This window comes from Ursus arctos, unplaced genomic scaffold (assembly GCF_023065955.2).
Source record: "Ursus arctos isolate Adak ecotype North America unplaced genomic scaffold, UrsArc2.0 scaffold_10, whole genome shotgun sequence".
NCBI lineage: Eukaryota > Metazoa > Chordata > Mammalia > Carnivora > Ursidae > Ursus > Ursus arctos.
Window position 1 is genome coordinate 60,197,980 of NW_026622764.1, and position 21,443 is coordinate 60,219,422.

Below are 21,443 nucleotides of genomic sequence, written 5' to 3' on the forward strand. Positions count from 1 at the left end.
AGCCTGTGAAATCAATAGCTTGTGTTTCAAGTTGCCAGAGTTAAGGCAAGAATTCCACTCAGCTAGCGCCGTGTTGAGGACCTAGCAGGTGGGAAGCTGTCTCCCAGACACTAGAGATGCCGCGGAGCAAGGAAGGGCACAGTCCCGGCCCTTGAGAAGCAGGCTGGGGAAGAAAGGACAAGGACCTCTGCGTCTATAGGCTTCGTACAGGCAGCTGCAGGAACCAAGGGTGAGGATGGGCACATTGGGATGGGAGTGGGGGAGGGAAGATGGGGAAGGGCTAAGGGCTGTTTTCATGCAAGTAATTACATAAGCCAGAAGTTGAGAGGCAACAAAAGTGATCTGAAATATGGCCTATCCTTGTGCATTTCTTGACTGAAAACTTTAAAACAAGAACACAAAGATGAATGACAGCTATTACTGAATAAACACGTACTAGGTATCAGATAGGCGTTGACATGAATTATCTGATTTAATTCTTAGCATAATTCTATGAGATTTGTGACGTTACCCCTCCTTTTTTCTTCAGATGAGAAAACTAAAGTTCAGAGAGGTCAAGTGACTTGCCCAGGACCCCTCAGCTAGTTAGCGCAAGAACTGGGGTATAGATCTATGTCTACCCATGTAAGTCCAGTGTCTTTCCCCTAAATTGTCATTTATTTATTTCTTTACTTTGGATTGCTTGTTTTGTTTTGTTTTGTTTTGTTTTCTTGTTGTTCTTTGTTGAGACCTGAAGAAGAGTCCTGTGGTCCTGGATCCGAAAAGGGTCTACGGGCATTCAGAAGATCTTAAACCTCTCTTGTTCAAAGTCATGGCTCCTGGCACCTGGGGCCTGGGCCTCACTGCATGCACCTTGCCTCACTAGCTTCGGGTGCCAGGGGCTGGGGCTGAGGCCACGCACATCCACAGTCGTCTGCACGGGGCCTGGCCTCGCCGCAGGCTCTAGGAAGTGAACGCCCGGGCAGGTCGTCTCCCTTCGCCACGTTGCTCCCCTCATCCCTCTGCCTCATCGGCTTTTCATGCAAACAGGAAATGAAACCGAAAAAGAAGAAAATGAGGCTTTATGGAGAAAGGAAAAGCATCTTCCTTGAGCCAGTTGGGCTCGAGAAGGGGAGCGATGACTAAGGTTTGTGGGATATGGTGACCTGGCAATGGTACCTGGTGACCGGAGCTGCAGAAGCCCGATGCGGGACAGGCGGGGTGGTTGGTGCCCGTGACTGGCCGATCCGGAGGCCTCTTGTCAGCTGCCGGTGCCAGTAGGAGTTGTCAGCTTCCAGCCGAACGCCGACCAAGCCTGCAGCACCCGGAGGGCAGACAGTGGAAGAAAGCACATCCGTGATGAGAATGTTCGGCTGGCAGATGTCACTAAGCTGAGGCCGTGATTGCAAAGAGCAAATAAATCACTGCTTGCAACACTGGACCCCACCAACCTGATGCTGTCTTTCGTCACCAACGAGTGAGAAGGGATGCAGGATACACCACTTCTTGGCAGCAAGTCCCGGGAATATTATTTTGTGTTTGGAAACTGCCAGAGAATCACTGATGAGCCAGTCCTCTGTGCTGAGTAAGTCGGGAGCGGTGGACTCCCTTCCGTGTTACCGAGGAGGGAAGCCAGGCCAAGCACGGATTCTGATGCACGTCCAGGGGCCAGGCCAGAGGCACAGCGTGTCCTGCACTCATTGCCTTTGGCTCGGGTGGGAGACGTGGGGTGTGGCTATTGCTGGATACGGGGGCAGGCTTGGTTACGTCTTCTTCTGACTTCAGAAGTCATTGTTCTTGAAGGTGGTATATTCAGGTGGCACACGATGTGTCAGACTCTGGCCACCTGTTCTCTCCCGGTGCTGAAATACCGATCAGAAACCACACTGGGCTTTGCAAACAGTTCTCCCGGGCAGCAACCACAGGGTGCTCTGCTGTGTGGTGTCTAGGCAATACTTCCATGCACCTTTGTGTCCTAACAGTATGTTTTCAATGATCGAGACCAGAGAAAATATTTGTCCCCATGCTTGGGAAATTGAGACAAAAATAAAGCCATAATCTCACCATCCTCATTTGCCAATTATTGACACATTTGCATACCAATTCCTAATCTTTTTATCTAGGCTTTTGTTTTTCCCCCACGTCTGTAGTTCCAGTTCAGAACCATTTGCTGAGCCCCTACCATGTGCTCGTTACCAAGGCTGCTGTAGCAGCTGTGGGAAGTTTGGGGAATATCCATTTAACCAAATGGTTAGTGATTTAAATAATTTTTTAAATGAAAGCAGATGCAGTTATACTATGTAGTCGAAGGAAAAAAATGTGCATGAATCAAATGTTAATACAAGCTAGACTTCAAAGCTGGGCTACTCCTCAGCCTCTGTGTGCAGACGGATTAAGTGTGCTAGCAGCAAGCCCCTTCTGCAGCTGGTTGGGGTCCACCCTGTGAGAGATGAAGAACACCCCACGAGGACAGGGCAGAGTGGAGGACAGATGTTCCTACAACGCGGAATGGAGAGGTCTTGGGAACCGGTGCGTGTAGGACAAGAGGCAGAGGATGGAGTTGGTATTTTTGACTGCTTTCCTTGGATCATTTCCAGAAATCGAGTTTGTGTGACTCTTGAGCCTTATGGCGGCACTCTGTCTATTGCAACCGCCCAACAATGACGCAAACAGCAGTTGGAATCTTGGCTCGTGCTGAGTGAGTTCCCTCCATGTGCTGGGCATTGTGCTGACCTCTTGACATGCGTTACCTCATTTTAAGTTGTACAGCCACCTATGTGGAAGGTTCTACTGTTATGTTTCCTTTGCAGATGAAAAAATGGAGGCTCAGAGATGTTAGGCAACTTGCCCAAGATTGAACAGCTCTTCATATGCTAGCACCCACGTGGCTAAAACATCAGGAGGGCATCTTCCAGGATGAAGGACCTCACATAAATGGAAGGGGCCACTGCTCAGTTTTATTAGAGTCCACTGAGTATGGATCTTTCCGCACCGTGTGTTTTTTTGGATATTAGAAACGTAGTCCCTTTTACACGCCTTTTATAAAACTTTAGCAACTTGGTAAGAAGTCCTTTTCACAGATAGTCCATAAATCTCTGGCCTCTGATGTAGATTCTTCTGTACATCAGCTAACCCTGGACTGAAGCTTCCTTTGGCTATCGGGAGCATCCACACGGTTATTCAGAGAGGCTCTCAGGGTGTCGAGGTGAATGGGGCTCTCGGTCTCCCTGGAGCCAGCCCCGCTCTGCCACTTCCTGCAGCCTCCATCCGCTGTCTGTCACCTCTGGTCCCTGCTTCCAGGTCCTGCATCTGCCGGACGCTTCCCTGTGTCCGCTCCACGTTTATCTCCCTGCCTTCCTTTCCCATCACCTCAGTGCTCGGCTCCCACAGGAAGCATGTTGGCTTTTAATGGTGCAAAGAGCTGCTGCGTGCCGAGTGCCAGACACCGGGAGGTCTTGACATGGTCCTGTTTCGTCCTCACTGCCGTCCTGGGGGCATCTTGGGCTCGGTTTCCAGCACAGAGCACTGGCTGAGCCAGGAGGCCAATTGCCTCTCCACGCTTGCTGCTTTTGAGTGTGGAGCTGGGATTTGAACGCACGTCTATCTCATTTCCATCCTATTTCCTTAAGGTGCGGGTAGTGCCATCTGGAATGACGGGGCCTAGGCAAAGAGTCCGCTTCTGGCCTGCCACGTAACAAATCAAGACATAGTTGTAGCCTACCCTGCTTTTGGCTTGTTTGCATTGGAGCGGCAAGAAGCTCAAAGGGTTTTAGGGAGGTGGCAGGGTCCTGCGTGATAGCTGGGCGGGAGCTCGGGTTCTAGAGACAGAGCTGAGGCCAAGCCCTTCCTCTGCACACACCTGCTCTGTGGCTTGGAAGTAATACCAGTACTTAGCCCATCGTGCTGTCGGGGTCAGTGCGATCTTGTCAAATGCTGATGCCGATGGTAGTACCAATAACACCAACTGCAGCGGACGGTTTCTGAGCGCTCACTCGGCATCCAGTGCTACTCTGAGTCCTTTGTGCACGTTAACACTCTTCCCCTCCCTTTGACCCTCTCCTGGAGTTGCCGTGCCTTCTCCCTCTCACGGACCGAGAAGACCAAGGCACAGAGCGCTTAGGCAGTGTGCATGAGCCCGCCTGTCTGGGAAGCGGTGTTGCTGCCGTGCAAACAGAGGCCGTCTTGGTTTAGCGCGGGGACATGGGCGCTGCGGTCGCCTGCCAGGCGGGGTGAGCCTTTCTCTCCCTCTGTGCCCCTCCCTCACCCTGTGCCCTTCTGTCCAGCTCAGTTCTAGGCACCTGCTGTCTTGTGCCCCACATCCCTCTCCCTCCTCTCCCCTCTCCCTGCTTCTGTCTCCTCCTTCCTCCCACCGCTTCCTCCCCTCTCCTCCTTTGACTCACTCCCTTTCTTCCAGTCCCCAGATGGCCCCTGTCCCTAGAAGCTGGGGCTGCTGACTCCAGGTAAGCCGGCCGTGGCTGCTGGCGTGTTCCTGTCCCTTGGTGCGTGGCACTCCTCCCCAGCAGCCACGTCTGCCCCGAGCGCGACTTGATACCTTTCCACCAATTACGCCCATGTATCATAATTGTGCATTTTTTCCCTTGAAAGCCAAATGATGAAGCTAATAGGGTTCATGCTGAGAACAGATGTTCTTATTTCGGCCCAGATGCTGTACATGGCAAGGATCCTCTGTTTCCTTTATACTTTCATTTGAAGTGTTGCTGGTTGAAAGGTTCTTGGGAAGGGCTGAACAACCACGCTGTCCTTCCAGTAAGGAACTGGGCACAGGTCTTGAGGGGGTGTGAAGTAGCCATCCTTGGCATTTTACAATCCATCTGCTTCCTGAGGACATAATCCTGTTCCCATTTGAAAACTGCCTTTGCTCGCATTTTATAATTAGGCATTCAGATTTTCGCTTTTCTGGTTGTTTCAATCTCAGGCTAATGCGGCAGTTAACAATTCTTCCATTTTCTGCTTTATTTCCTCTTCTCTCCATACTTGGAATTCATGGAAGGTTTTTCCTTCTCATTAAGAACGCCGAAAGACTGTGATAGTGTTATTCATTCATTTAATATTGATTGAGTGCCTTCGATGTGCAAGGCACTGGGTTATGAAACAGACAAAGTTTCCACTTTCTTGGGGATAATGTTCTGGTCAGGGAAGACAGACAATAAACAAACAAATAAACAAGCTCATTTCAGGTTAAAGAAGTGCTATGAAAAAATGGAACATGCTGGAAGAATAGAGACAAACTGGGAAGTGAGGGTGACTTTGTGTAAAGTCAAGGAAAGTCAGTTAAGTTGAGGTAGGGGGAGAACATTCTAGAAGGAGACGACAAGGGCAGGGAAGAGTGGCAGAGTTAGAGGCACAGGACAAAGGCCAACATGGTTGGGTGTGCTGAGCATGGGGAGGGGAAGCAAGATAAAGTCGGAGGGGTGGGCAGGCACTACATCTCATAAGACCCTTAGCGTTCCTACCTCTCCCCCCAAATAATTTTTTTACGTAAATCCATAAAGGATGACTAACTAAAAATCTTCCCCTAGGATTTCCTTGTGAGTTCTGGTCTCCTTTCTGGACCCCTGGCAGACATTCTGTACCAGTTTCCCCTTCACCTGATGGGCTTTGGTAAAACTCTCTTAAGCTGTACTTTGTCTTAGGGCTGAGATGGAGGAGGAGGACAATACAGACTTATAGAAGCGTAGATGTCCTTGAATCGGGTCACCGTCGGCATTTCAAAGAGTCACGCATGCAAAGGCATCCACACTGCTCCAGGTAACAATACATTGTGTTGAGACAGAGACCAAATCTTGCAGCTTTGTTTAATTTGAACACATATACATACAGAGAGAGGTCTGTGCTGTTAACATCAGGGAGGTGCGTGATGAATGCGTGACCATCCTAGACAACTCCTCTGGCTTGCGGAAGTCCAGTCCTCTTCTTTTCTACTCGGAACTGGTGGAGCGCAGGGTTTCATCATGAAGTAGCCTGAGGTCATCTCTGACATGTGGCGAGCATGGTGCTGGGGGCCTCCAGGCCCCTGTGTGGTTCCAGGTCAGAAGTAGAGGCGGGGGTCTTCTCAATGGAGTCAGGGGCCTCTTCTAGAATGAACCAAACTTCCCCAGATGCTCTTCACAGACTCAGGCTATCTACAAAGCCTGAGCTTAGCACTGTCCAAAGATGAGAGAGGAGGTTAGCTCAAGAATCTACCCAGTTTCATTCAGGAGGAAACTACAAGCAAACTAGATCTACATGCAATTTAGAGACACACTCTTGGAGGGACATTTTGATGGGACTCTGTGATGATGGTCCCAGCTCCCCCACTCACAGGCGTTCATGGGTTTCCACTGGCCACTCACTAAAGTCAGTTCCTGAGCATCTACTGAAGTCCACACCACACTGCCTCCACGGACGTGCCTGTCGATGGCTGCACACACCATCAGTTGAAAGGTGCCTCACCCTAGCTAGCAGTGGAGGAAGGACTGGTACGGACTGGGTGAGAGAAGCTCAAAGAAGAAAGCAGTGGGCTCTCAAGAGATGGAGAGCAGACAGAAAATATCCACTGTCTCACAGGAGACCTGTCCTGCCCAAGACTTAGGTGGGCAGACTGGGATTGGAGAGAGCTCCTGGGAGCCCAGAGACCTGTAAAGGATTGGAGAAGAAAGAACAGAACTCTAAGATTCCTGGGTACAACCAAAAGAACTGGTGTATTAGACTCAGAAGCCCATGACAATGGTCTTCACATCGTTACAGTGGAAGAGGGTGTTATATTTGTTCTTTGCCACCCTGGAAGGCAGAACGACACCAATAATAGTGGTGACACACTCATGTGTGGCAGTAATTTAGTGGATCCTGTATACCAGGACCTGGCCATACTCTACAAGGAGCTCCTTAACCAACCCTCACTGGTGGGGTTGAAGGAAGTAGTACATGTGTCCCCCTTTACCCATTAGGAAAAGATTAACTCAGGCACATGAGCTTAGTTAGGCCTTTGCCCACGGTCACAGCGCTAGCAACGTGGAGAGCTAGGATTAGACCTTTTATCTCGCTGGCTCCCAAACCCATGCTGCTAATCAGGGCATGGTGTCACCTTGTGCTTTAATACAAGGAAGAACGTTCTTAAATAGCAGGAGGAGGATATGTGAGCTCCTTGTTGTTGGAGGTGCTCAAGCTGAGATGGTGGTGCTCTTCGGGGAGATTTTTGGGCAGAGGGGTGGCTGCATGGCATCCAAATCCTCTCCCAACCCTGAGACGCCACATGGTTCAGGAGTTAGGGAGTCGTGAGCCATCTTATTCCTAGCTGGGCACAGGCTCGTCTGTTCAGATATATTCTGTGTATTTGCCACTGTGTTCCAGTGAGAGCCTGTATGTATGTTGTCCACTCTGTTTCACAGACCTCCAACCTGTGGAACATCAAATGGGAAGCACTGAGGCGCCGGCCTCAGAGTGAAGATGGGCAATGACTCAACTTATGTTTTTCAACATTTTCCGCCCTGAGCTACTTCTTAGTTAAAAGCACCACAATTCTTTTTTTTTTTTTAAGATTTTATTTATTTATTTGACAGAGAGAGAGACAGCCAGTGAGAGAGGGAACACAAGCAGGGGGAGTGGGAGAGGAAGAAGCAGGCTCCCAGCGGAGGAGCCTGATGTGGGGCTCGATCCCAGAATGCCGGGATCACGCCCTGAGCCGAAGGCAGACGCTTAACGACTGAGCCACCCAGGCGACCCAAAGCACCACAATTCTTAGGAAAGGTTCTTCTGTATTTAAAAAAAAAAAAGGCATTTCTTTTTAATTGTCTGAAACTGCTGCGAGCTGATAAGCAATGCTGGACCTCCCCAGTCCTGAATTGGGTGATCCAGGTGGAGAAATAGTGGGAGGTGGGGACGGGCACAGATAGAAGTGTTCTGGGCAGAGAGCACACCAAGCATAGACCTGCTGGCCTCAGGCCCCACCTTCAGACATGCTTTCTTTCCCACATGCTGGTTGTATAAAATAGCAATTGGTATCGATTAGCGTGAACCATTGGAAACGGCAATATTTATAGGTTAAATTGGCTAAATACAGTATTATAGAAAAATAGTAAAAATACTAGCAATTAAGTAATGGGCATTGAAGTTTACTCATTAGTACTTGGGTCTGCAAAGGATTGTAACGTGTTATTTTCTCTGAAGGTCTCATTTCTCACTGGATAGCAGAAGGGTGGATGAGGGAGGGAAAGCATGCTTTAATTTTCTGATTTAATGCAATTCTGGCCCTCTGGTTTCAAACAGCCTCTTTTATGTTAACATAGTTCATTTTGAGAAAATACTAGTCCTTTGGGATTTCTTCCTGCCCCTCTTCTCTTTCTCTTCATCTAATGGTGCCACAGTCTAAGGGAGGTTCGGGTAACATCATGGGTGACGGGAAGAAGTCCTCAAGGGTGTCCCTGTGTCCTTGCTGGCCTTGCCTGAGCTGGGGGTCCTCTGTGCAGCTTCTGCGGGCTCGTGTGGACACCGATAGCCTGGGCCTGGGCCTCTGCCTCTGCCTGGAGGGCCCTGGATCGGTTGCCTCCCATTCCTGCCTGTCTTCGTCCCGATCTTTTGGTCTTTGCAGCACCACTGAGATCCCTGGGGGCTGGTAAACTTTCAGGCACATTCTCTCTGCCTGCCTCCATTGCGTGAGGCCCCGGGGGGCTGCTCCTGTCCTTTCGCTCTGTCTGTCCTCCTCTGCCCGCTCCCATACCACGCTGGGGCCACTGGATCCCAGGGCAGACGTTCAGCCTGTGCCCAAAGAAGAAGGGCCCTGACCTCAGTATGCTAGTGGTTTCTCAAACTATAGAGAGCTTCTAGGAATTTCTCCTTCCCTCCCTGCCCCTGTCAAGATTCACTTGAATGGTAATGGGCAAAGAGAAGTGGGGACCCTCCTCGGGCTGACTAATGCCCAGTTCTCTCTTCTGTTCCTGTCTCCTCCTTCTTCCCTTCGGGGTGGAAAGAGCTCCCCTTAATGTCAGATGACCCTCTTTTCCTAGATCAACTTCTTTTCCTACTTGATGGAAGTTTTCTGCTGATTAATGTATGTGTTTCTACTCTATGACCTCTCTGGTTTAGGTGGGATGAAAGTCACCCTTGCTTGGGAATCAGCTTTAGAAAGATAATGATAGGGTGCATTTGAGAAACAGTATCCTTGATGTCCACAAAAAGGTGAGGTAGGTTCCAATCACTTTGATTCGATTCTCCTAACAACCCTGTCCGCGAATTCTTTGTACGGCTGGTACAGCGCGGGCAGAGAGATGGAATGATTGGTCTGAGGTCAGACTAGAGTAATTGGTGCCGCAGAACCAGGAGTTAGACCGACAACTCCCAGACTGTAAAATGTAAGGACTTCACACTAACTGTAATCATCCCATGTCTAAAATATTGCTAATCCTGGGGCATCTGGGTGGCTCAGTTGGTTGAGTGTCCGGCTTTTGGTTTTAGCTCAGGTCATGATCTCAGGGTCCTAGGATTGAACCCCGTGTCCCGCTCCGTGCTCAGTGAGGAGTCTGCTGGAGACTGTCTCCCCTCTCCCTCTGTTCCTTCCCCTGCTTGTGTGCAAGCTCGCTCTCTCTCTCTCTCTCAAGTTAATAAATACAATCTTAAAATATTGCTAATACATATATCACATATATGTACCATACAAGTGTGCTTTTGGTGGGAACACCATATATTCATATATTTCGTAGAGCATAACTCAGACAGAAAGAGGCACCTTGACTTTTAAAATGTAATATTTCAACATTATTGTAATATTTTAATATTTAATAAAATATGCATAGCATTGATGTAATATTTCAACTTGGAAAGTTTTGTACCTCAGTCTCACCATCACCTGGCTTAGTTCCTCTCCCCCACCTCTGCAAGGCCCCTTTGCTGCAGCGATCTCTCTGCCGGCCATTGGTTGGGCCTGCTGTTAGCAGTCCCAGATGTGCGTTGCCAGGGCTGGAGCCCCACAGCCTGCTTTCCTGTCCAGCTCCACAAAGCCCAGCGCTGTGTCGCGTTCTACCCCTGTGGTGAGCGTTGGCCGAATGACAGGCTGGCTGAGAAAAGCTACCGGCAGACGGACGTGCCAGCAACCAGACGTGCAGAACATTGTTTCGGAGTCAAAGTGAGGGTGAACCCTGAACCCCAAAGGCAGGTAGGAAGAGCAGCAGACTTGGCAAACACTGCCAGCTCCCACAGACCAGCTGATGGCCCGTGTGAGCCCAGAATGGAAAAGCCTGTCACATGGTGGGTGCCTGGCCTGGACCTCACATCAGGCGGTGAGTATTGTCCATTCTGACCGTGAAGGTCAGTGACTAAGGCATGAGTGCAGTGTGGGTCTGACCGCTCTGGCTTCTCACTATGCCGGCCTGTCAGCCCAGAGTGGGAACTTGGAGAGACGGGGCCTGGGCAAGATCGTCCTGGCTGCCCTCGCTCATGAGGGCTTATCTAAGGCACGGGGGCCATGATTGCTGGGGGCCAGAGCACATGCGGTAGGGCTGTCAAGGCCAATGAGCCAGGCCTGAATGTCATGGGGTGCAACAAGATTTGGGGCATCCACAGGAAGCATCCTGGGTGAACTCACAATAGAGATGACACTTGAGTTGGCTTCTGAATAGTGAGTGAGAGTTTCCCAGATCAGAAGTGGGAGAAGGTATGGCGAGAACAGGAAGCAGCAAACGCAGAGGTGTCAGAGCAGCAAGGTGTCTGTGTGTGGGATCTGGAGAATGCTCTGTTGCGGGGCTGGCGCCCATCATACCACGTGTTCTTGGGAGGCTGTGTTTCCTACTCCCACATGCACATTTGGACATCATCATGGTGACAAATGTCTGCTCCCTTGCTTTGGATCCTATTTTCCAGCCCCTCCCTGAGTGGAGCTGACCTCTCACTCTGACCTCTGCCCACAGACTCAGCCCACCTGGTCCTTAGCACCGACCAAGCACTGCCTTTGTCACAAAGGAGCTCTGGCTTAATTCTGGATTTTACTTGATCTTTCTCCTGGGAAGACTTGGGCCTGGGCCTCATCGTCTCACAGATAGGCCCGTAGCCCAGGGCCCTGCCTTGTTTTACGGATCTTTCTCCAAACATTTGAGTCCTTTTTTGGGACTTAAGCTCAATGACTGGGGACCTGACCCAGGCTGCAGAACGTCGGTGGTGCAGCTGCCTCTGAACTGACCCGTTATTTGTTTCGAGGAGCTACTTTTTTCATCATTCTCTGAAAAAAATACTGATTCTAATTATTTATGGTTTCCAAGATTGCCTCTGTCTCCATGTGTTGGCTCTGAGGGTTTCTCTCATTTACCACTGTGTGTATTCTGTGCTCTAAATTATTAGTGCCAAGCCCGGTCCTTTGTGCGCTCCTTCTGTGTCAACATTGGGAGTTGTTTCTCCCTTCCACCCTCCCTCCCTGCCTTTCTTTTTCTCTTTCTTTCTTTCTTTCTTTCTTTCTTTCTTTCTTTCTTTCTCTTTCTTTCTTTCTTTCTTTCTTTCTTTCTTTCTTTCTTTCTTTCTTTCTTTCTTTCTCCTTCCTTCCTTCCTTCCTCCCTCCCTCCCTCCTCCTTTCTTTTTCTTTCTTTCTTCTTTCTTTCTTTCTTTCTTTCTTTCTTTCTTTCTTTCTCCTTCCTTTCTGCTTTCTTTCAACACCTACTATGTGCTAAGCACTGAAAATATAGCAGTAAGCAAGAGAAAGTCTCTGACATCATGGAGCTGAAGTTTTAGTGAAGGAAGACTGATAATACCCCAATAAATAAGCCAGTAGGCAAGATATTTAAAGACAAAAGATTGCTGTGTTAGAGAGAGTCTGACGGGAGGTAGATGACATGGTAGTGGGATGACCTCTCCGGGGAGGTGTCCTTTAAAAAGGGAAACGAAATGATAAAAATAGCTGGGGGAAACACTTTCCAAAATGTAGGAATGGCAAGAGCATACGCCACGTGGTGGGGGGGCAAAGCGTGGGGGCTTGCAAGAGGCAGTGGGGCATGCCATGAGACAGGGTAGTGGACAAGAGCCCAATCTTGGGGAACGAGGCAAGGTTTGCTCCTTTTATTCTAACGGCACACTACGTTGAACCATGTTATGTGCGATCTATGTTAGTTAGCATGGAGTAATAAAGAAGGATTGCGTTGAAAAGTCCAAGGACTATACTGTGAGAATGGAGACTTCCACGAGGGTAAGAGCCACAGGCAGAGGCAGCAGCTCCGCATGTGTTCTGCTGTGTTCCAGGGGCTACAGGGAAACAGCCAATTTTCGTCTTAAATGTCCATCATCAAGTCAAACCTTTGAAACCATCTAGAAGATAGAAATTGCTACCAACCCTTTGGCCTGGTAGCATCATACTCTTTCTTGAGAAGTTTGTGTGTGTGTGTGTGTGTGTGTGTGCACGCACATGTGCGTACATGCACGTGCAGGGAACATGAAACGTATGCCAGGCTGAACTCCTCATTTGCTTTCATTTTAAAGCTCACATCACATGTTGGGTTGGGTCTTTCGAGATGTCAGCTCTGGCTAAGAACTAGCACAACTGCAAACAGGGAAGAGGGATTGACGGGTCCTCAAGACAAAGCCCTTTCAGAACAAAAGTTGTCAATATTTTCTGCAGGTCTCTGCTGTGGCTTGCACGAACTGCAGCTCTTTCTTCCACATTTTATGTAAGAAATAATCGTTTTTCTTTCAAAGACTTATACCTAGCAACCCTGGCATCGACTTGTTTCGTAGCAAAAGCTCATCCACTGGAGATGGCCCTCCCTCGACCGTTTGTGCTGCCGCGTCCACGGAAGTTATGTGAACAATGAGGGAAAGCTTCTCTGGCATTCAGTGGAGCTGGGCCATCCGATGACACGGTTACTTAAAAAGTTACTACATGTAATCTTACCTATGCAAATCGAAGGTGTCTTAGTACAGTCGATTGGGAGGCCAAGACAGCAGCTGCCCTCCACCACAGCTAGCTTGAAATACTGAAGTAGTCTCGTGTCTTTAGTCATTGACTTTTTGCATTTTATAAATACTGAAGTGCTAATGAAGAACTGTTACCATTCCTATGGGAAAGAGCGGGGGAAAATTTCTCCCAATGAAAGATAAGACAAAAGGTAAGAGGAGAGGGACAAAGGAGTCCCAGGCAGGTTGGAAGAGCACTCTTTCCAGGACAGCCTCCTCTGGCATTCAGGCATCAATATCTTTATGCCTGTGTTTGACAGTTGTCACAAATTCAACTATTACGTATATACAACATAGATGTAACATAGACATACGTGGGAACATAGACATAAACGTATACCTCTATAGACACGTATGCACACACAAACACTTACATATATGTACGTATTGAACTGTTTATTACAAAAGCATTTCACTCGTCCAGTTAATCGACAGATATTTGAACTCTACAAAAACCAGCCACTATTCTGGACAGTAAGAATACATCAATGAACAAAAAAGACAAAATCTCTGCCCTCATGGAGTTTCCATTAATTTAAAAAATTCTGGGGTATTCTGTCAGATGCTGACACCGTATTTGGCTTCACCATTCTCCCATTTTGGGACCTTCCAGTTGTTTCTCATAATTATAGGAGGTCCCTGACTTAGCATGTTTCCAGCTTAATGATTTTTTTGACTTTATGATGGCGAGATTGAGATTCCCATTCAGGAGAAACCATACTTTGAATTTTGCACTTGGCTGTTTTCCTGAGCTAGCAATAAGCAGTGTGACCCTCTCCTGTGATGCTGGGCAGTGGCCGCAGCCCCCTGGCAGCCACATGACCACAAATGCAAACGACCGACACACTGACAACCACTCTGAATCCACATGACCACTCTGTGTTTGTACGGTCAGTATAGTAGTCAATAAGCCGCACGCGATATTCAACACTTTGTTAAGAAATAGGCTTTGCGTCCGATGATTTCGCCCACCTGTAGGCTAATGCAAGCGTTCTGAGCACGTTCGAGGTCAGCTAAGCTGAGGTGTGGTGTGGTGGGTTATGTAGATAAAAGCAGTTTTGACTTGGGATATCATCTATGTTTGATGGGCTTAGTAGGGACATAACCCCATTGTAAATCCGGGAAGATCTGTATTAAAAAATGTGGCACTAAGCATCCTTGCACATGCTTGTCGTGTGTGAGAGCACGTATCCGTAGGGTAGATTTTTTATTTAAAACTTCTACAAAAAGTTATTCCCCCAATTAAAAGCTTCGAAATGAGTTTCATTATGAATTATGGATTTTGATTAATGCCGTTTTGCCAAATCCAGAAAATAATTTTAATAAAAGGTTAGGGGAAAGCTCCCCTGTGGTTCTTTTTCTACTTCCCTGCCTTTTGCCATATGCCAAAAAAAAAAAAAAAAAAATTTTTTTTTAATGACTTCCTTGCCAGTAACTGCTTTTGGCATAGCCAGAAGCTGAATGTCATGGGGGTAGGGGGAGGGAGGCGGAAAGGAACATTTGGCTCCAAATTGCACAGTTTGGCAAGTTTTCCTACTACAGTCGGTAGTCATGTTTTTGCAAGATTCAGTGAACTTTCTAAAGGCTGACTCTCCATCAATAGTTTGCTGCGGCGAAACCATGACAGCATGGCTGCCTCTCTCCCCCTTGACTCATGCCTCTCTCCCCTGTAGTTCAGGGCTCTGTGGAGGCCATTTGTTCGGATTCTTGCGGTGTTCTCTCGCCCAGTGCCATAGGGCTTGCTTCTTCTGTATTCCCTCTTGCATTTAAACTCTTTCCCCTTCTGGGGCACCCGTGTGGCTCAGTCAGTTAAGCAGCTGCCTTCGGCTCAGGTCATGATCCCAGGGTCCTGGGACCAAGCCCCATGGTGGGCTCTTTGCTCAGCGGGGAGCCTGCTTCATCCTCTCCCTCTGTGCTCTCTCCCCCTCTCTCTCTCAAATAAATAAATAAAATCTTTAAAAAAATTAGCTCATTCATCTTCTAATAAGTTACCTCAGACATGATAATAGAAGGCTAAAGTTTCACTTCCCAAATTCCATTGGGGTGTGTGTGTGTGTGTGTGTGTGTGTGTGTGTGTGGTATAGGTGACACACAGTGTCCCATTAGTTTCAGGTGAGCAACATAGACAGTGATCTGACAAGTCCGTAATTACGCTACGCTCCTCACACGTGTAGCTACCATCTATCACCATACATCACTTTTACAATTTTATCGACTGTATTCCCTAACAATAGTAAATATTCTTGAGTACTTACTCAGTGCTAGGCGCTGTGCTAAGCCCTCATTTTTTTTATTTCATTCCCTTAATAACCCTACAGTGTAGGACCCATCCTTCTCATCTTCCATGTGGGAAAATAAAAAATGAGAAAGTAAGTGCTCCAAGTGGACACAATTAAAAGGTGGGAGATCTGGGATTTGAATCGTTTGGGTTCTGGAGTCCCACAGTCCTGAGCGCCATGCATCCTGCCTTATTTCCTGTCTAGGCCATGTCTGAGGGTGTTTCATGTTGGAGGAGCTTTTCTTTACTTCCTTCTTTGGCACACGCCAAGGCCACGGCCTTGTGGGCCAGTGCTGAGCTTCTGAGAAACACGATAAAGGTATTTATGATACTGCTGGTGATAATTATGACCTCATCTCCCTAGACAGACCTACTAGACTTAGACTCAGAGACCTGAGGTAGAAGCCTGGTCTCTCACTAATGAGCACTGTGACCTTTCTAGGTTTCTTCCCTTGGAAAATAGTGGCCATAGTAACTCCCTTGAAAGTTGTGGTGAGGAAGAGGCAGTATGTGTATAAGCACCCACAAAAGGATATTTTTACTCTTTCTTTTACTGTTCCAAGACATGCAAAGACAATTCAAATTTCCATGAGAAGGAAGAATATAAGTCCGAGTTCCTAACGGAAGAGACTCCAAAGTTTCCAGGAACTACAACATGGAGGAACCTCGAAAACATTACACCAAGTGAAAGAAGACAATCACAAAAGGCCACATGCTGGATGATTCTCTTCATAAGAAGTATCTGGAATAGGCAAATCTATATGGAGAGAAAGTATTTCATTGGTTGCCTAAGGCTGGGAGGTTTAGGGGGAATGGCAGCCACCACTAATGTGTATGGAGTTTCTTTTTGGGTGATACAAATATTCTAGTGTTGATTGTGGTGATGGTTGTGTAACACAGTGAACATACTAAAAACCATCAAGTTGTATACGTTAAGTGGGCAAACTATGAGGTATTGGAAGGATCTCAATAAAAAAGTTTCTGTTAAAATAAGTTGCCGATGTCTGTTTTCTTAAAAGAAATGGAGAAATACCACTGTCTATCATGTTTATAGTGAATGCATTTATCAAAAAAAGTACTGTCTCTTTCTCAGCCATGGCACTTAGACAAAAGTATCAAAAAATACTTATGAAGTTAAACAAAAAAAAGCTAAAGGCAAAACAAACTCAGGAAGAGAAGCGAGACGGAAAAAAGTAGAAAGCTGGAAATGAGACTGCCTAGAAGTCCACACTGAACCTGAGTCATGCTCGCAGGGCATGCGTTTTGAGCTGTTTGTTATAGAGTGATGGACCCGCTCTGATTCATTCACCTTCTTTTGTGGGGAATCCATGTGACAAAATGGCCTCCATGAAAGAGCAATTTGACCTTGTCCCACAGGCCACACAGATGTGTATGTGGCAAGGTGCCGAAGCAAGATGCGGACAATTGGGTGCTTGTGGAATCAGGCTGTGGTGTCTGAATCCCAATTAACTGACCTGTCCAGGTCCAGCTCTAGGTGTTTGGTCCATAGCAGGTGTGAGACCTGCCAAAATATGAGAAGATGCAGAAGTAACTTGCTCATAAATGTCTTGTCTCTTGTCTCTGAGAAAAGAAAATACCTATAAAAGTGCCTGGCTCATGTAAAGACTTTAATGGATGTTTGTGGAAAGTATTGCTGTTGGAACGAACCCAGCCATAAAAGATCTTGTCTCCCTCTCTGACTCTTGGGTGGTGAATTCAGCGGAAAAAAAGAGTTGAACCGCTCTTTGACATATTAATAATTTTTATTTTTTGGTGGTAACTTCCAGTTTATAGGGTGTCCCTACGTCAATAGCTCATTTGATGTTTGAACAGCACTATAGGGGCATAGAATGCTAGACAGTAGTATACTCAGAGATGTCTGTCGTGTTCAAGGTTACATGGCCAGGGCCAAGACCCAAGTTCAGTCCTCTTCCCAGGACATGTGAGTTGAAATTACTTGGCCTAATCAACGTAATTTCTCAATGTTTCAAGGGATTATTTGATGCTTCCTGGCATCAAAGAGAGTGTTGTTGGTAAAACCATCACATATGGCAATGATGGGGGCCGGCCAACCAAGCTACCACTTCTTGAGGCCAAAATGAAGGAGTGAACTCTGCCTAAGAGCACAGAATCCAGTGCCTCTCGGGAAAGGAGTTTAACAAGGGGGTTAGGAGCATGGGTTTGGAACCACATTCTGGCTCCATTATAGTTTTGCCACCTGTAAATTTGGGGCAGTGTCACCATCACATAAGACGGTTGCAAGGGTTGAGTGTACAGCTGTGTGCCGAGTATTGAGAGTGCTTAGCAGTCATGCTCATTAAAAACGGTTTTAATTGGTCATTTTTTTCCTATTTCTTTTTATTTCATTCTCTTGTTGTCGTCCTCCTGCCATTTGCTCAGGAAAGTGCAGGGCCATCTCATAACCACTCAGCACTTTGACAACTTGTGAGGAGGCATAGAAGTACGTGAGGGCTTCGGGTCAGCTGACATGCAGGGAAGATGTTCTTTAGTTAGCTTAATATTAGGAAACTAAGGCCAGCCTGATCATGTTTGTTTCCCCCTTTTTCCAAATGCAATTTATCCATCTATTCCATTCTTCAGACATTTTTTCCCCCCTCACTAACATCGTTGAACCTCAATCACACTTTAGATTTAAAGCCTGGAGGATTGACCTTTCCAGACATGACCATCCACTAAGCTGGAGAGAGCAGCAGCCAGGTCACAGAAACCATGGGTCAGAAATGACCAGGAGGATTTTGGACTGGAGGGCAGGCTGGGCTTGGGATGGACCATCGAGAGAGCATGGAGATTTAGGGGACCAGGTTGTGATATGAGACACGGGATCGGGGTTTATATGAGTTTCAAAGGCAGAGTGGTGATCAGAGTCCAAGTTATCCAGCTGAACCGGAGGGCATGGCCATGGTCTGGCCTCTCCACAGGCCGAACTAGATTGAAATTCGGAGGTCCGCACAGGACAGCAAGGATAGGGAGAGATGAAGTGAAGGTGGGTGTGCAGTGGTGGAGGCTGATGCCACAGGCACCTGTCGGGTTTCAACATTACCATCTAAGCAGCCAGACAAAGGACTTGCATTGAGAGGCTGAGACATCCGTTCAAAATCTGGGATAGGTGGGGGGGGGGGCCCTCAAGCTACCCAGCACACACTGAGGATGTCCCGGCTCAGGGCCTTTACCCCCTAACCTCTGGTCAACCTCAGGCTAGTCGACCTGAGTGCTTCCCCTCCAGGCAAAGTGCTGGCCGTCAGGCCAGAGCTAGCAGCAGAGGGTTCGAAAGGGAATCCCATTAGCTTTCGATGTTCCTAAGGCATGAGAGGCAAATGCAAACTAGTAAGAGGTTCAAGTTGAGAATCTTTTGATTTCTCAACCACTGCAGGGTTTCTCGACCCATTAATCAACTCTGTCAATCACCAGAGGCTCATGTGTCCCCATGAACCGATCACCGCGACTGCAAGGGACTGCTCTGCGTGGTCCAAATGTCCATCCTCCTGTCTTCTGCTAAATCTTTTGATGTGCAGCTGTGCAACAAGGTAAAAGACATTCTTCACAGTTTGTCCAGTTTCAGCCAGTACCGGCTGTAGTGAATGTTGATGTCAAATCTGAGCCTTGAAGGACATGTTAATGGTATGCTATTGGGCAGAGTGGGAAGTACCATGGGAGAGATGAATTCAGAGTGCAGAAAATACTGCTTAGTGGAAGGAACACTGGGTCAGGAGCACTGGGTCAGGATTTAAGAGACCTGGATTCCAGTCTTTGCTCTACTACCGACTGTACTGTAACCTGGACTGGTCTCAGTGTTGCTGACCGTTAAATACGGTTAATACTTGAGCTCTCTCTCTCTCACTGTCACAATGATCTGATGAAATCGTACAGGGAGATGGATTTCAGAGATTAAAAAGTGCTTAATTCTTTTATTCAAAAGTATTTGATCGCAGCGTGTTGGTGACTAACTCTATGTAGCAGGCCAGGAGGGGGGCAAACAGAGCCGAGATCACCTGGGGTGTCTGATGTCTAGAGGGTGAGGCTGGGCCTCCACTGGTATGAGAGAAGGAAGCAGAGAGGGGAGGACTGGGCGAAGGAACAGGGTCTGAAGCCTGGCAGGGAAACTGAGGTGGGGAGGAGAAGGCAGTTCCCGCAGGTTCAACAGGCAAAGATAACATCCAGGGAGCCAGACTGCAGGGGTCAGAAACCACAGTCCAGAGCCTGGAAAGCAGAGGCTCAGAGGCTCAGAAAGGGGGCTGCCGAAGCACTGGGTGGTAACCCCAGCAGGTGAGGGCACAGGCAGCCCGAGGGGAGAACAGGTCTTTTCAGCATCACCTCCCCTCCCAGGCCAGGGGAGACAGATGCCTGAGGAGACCCGGGAGCCAGCTCTTGGTGCGTGTACAACAAAGCAGTGGTGTTCAACCGGAGTGTGCCTCGGAATCACCTGGAGGGTGTCTGAAGCCGCAGCTCGCTGGGCCCCACTCTCAAGTTTCTGATTCAGTAAGTTTGGGGTGGGGCCCTCGCGCAGAGCATTTGCATGTCTAACAAGTTCCCAGGTGCAGCTCCTCTGCTGGTCCGAGGGTGACACTTAGAGACCCGAGCTCACTGGGGCAGGTGCTCTGAATTCCTGGCCCATGAAAGAAACCGTAAGCAGAGGAAACATGTCCGGACCGTCCGGCAGCCTGCCCACCGCGGCAGGTGTTCTGACGCAGGCTCAGACCCACCCAGCGGGGACACCAGGCGGCAACCCTGGCGCGGGTGCTGCTGCTACTGTTTCCTCTGTCTCTGTTTAATCTTGGACAGGGGTCGATCCCTGGCCGGAGCACCCCGTGTCATCTCTGCTTTACCTCCGCAACTTGGGGGTGTTCTGGGCAGGTTAGGACTACCGCTTATGGACACAGTTTGGGACCATTTTTCTTTTCTGGAATATTTGCAAGTGGGCAAACACCTTCTGTATCATGTTGAATCTCTTCCCACGTGCTTTGTCTGCCCTTCTTCAAGGCCTGCGAGTGGTTGTGATTTCCCGATTACATTTCTTCACTTTCTGTGATTCCTCTGCACTGGTCGTGCACCTTAAACTGGAAAACACTGGGTGGCCAGTTTACCCTCCATCCCTTGCACGGTCTTAGCAATATGATGGATAATGCATGGAGGTTCTCCCCCCACTTCCCCCCCCGCCCCCGCCTTCCTTCTGATTCCCTCTCCACTGAGACACACAGAAGCTCTTCACTCTTTATTCACAATTTTCTCCATGCTCTGGTGGTGGGGAGAAAAACTAAGGAAATATAAGAAGCAAATTATTACTCAAGTGTAGAGGATGGAGTGCATTGGGCATGGATGGGTCAGGGAAGTTTCTCTAAACTGGTGTTTCCTAACTCTGGCTGTGTGATAAGATCATGAGATTCTGACTTAAGCTTATCTGGGATGGGACCCTTGGCATTAGAAAATTTGAATCTCCTCGGGGTATTGTAATGTGTAGTCAAGCCTGAGATTTGCTGTTCTAAACCAATTTTTCTTAACAACACCTGGGTGCTAAGCACAGCTGCATATTGGTGTGACTTCCTTTTAATAACCACAAGCCACGTTAAGGAGGGCTGGAGGCTGCCCCCTATGGGGTAGGAGGCCACGCCATAACCCTGCGTTTAGACAGGTGACAATGGGAAGTAGGTATCTCAGGACCAGGTGGGCAAGATTAAAAAATGGCAAGTTCTGAAGGCAGCAAAAAATCCCCAGCTGAAAATGACAGAGGCTGGAACCAATTCAGGAGTATGAGCCAAAGATTACAGTCCCAGGACAGCAAACTACCAGGGTCAGGTTATCCCAGGCCCATGGAGCCAGCATGGGGGTAAAGCTTGATTCTAGAACCAACTGCAGCATAAGTCAGCAACTCCATGTGTCCCACGTCCTGGGCCAGAACTGGGTGAGTGGGATTGTATTCACCTGGGTTTTACACAAACAGGACATGAAAAAGAGGAAGCTAGCAGGATCTTGAAAAGTAGAAAGCAGAGAGGAAATTGTTTGGTCTACATAATGCTCATCGACCAGTTGCATTGTTTTCGTTTTTGTCTTTACCAAACTGACCAAATGTTCCTGACGTTGTATAGATCCCCGAGATCACGAGAATCCAGACAGAACAGTCCCTTGGAGCGGCGCTCCTTAAACTTGAATAGTGCAATGAATTCCCTGGGGATCTTGTTAAATTGGTGATGCTACTTATTTGGTCTGGGGTGTGTGTGTGGGGGGGCGGGTGCTGGAGGGGCTGAGA

General features: G+C 48.1%; 1 long non-coding RNA gene across 1 annotated transcript in view; it reads left to right on the forward strand.

The window, feature by feature from the left end:
- The window catches only part of LOC125281822 (uncharacterized), a 220,418-nt gene that overhangs the window by 192,408 nt on the left and 6,567 nt on the right, over positions 1–21,443 (forward strand). The window lies entirely within an intron of this gene.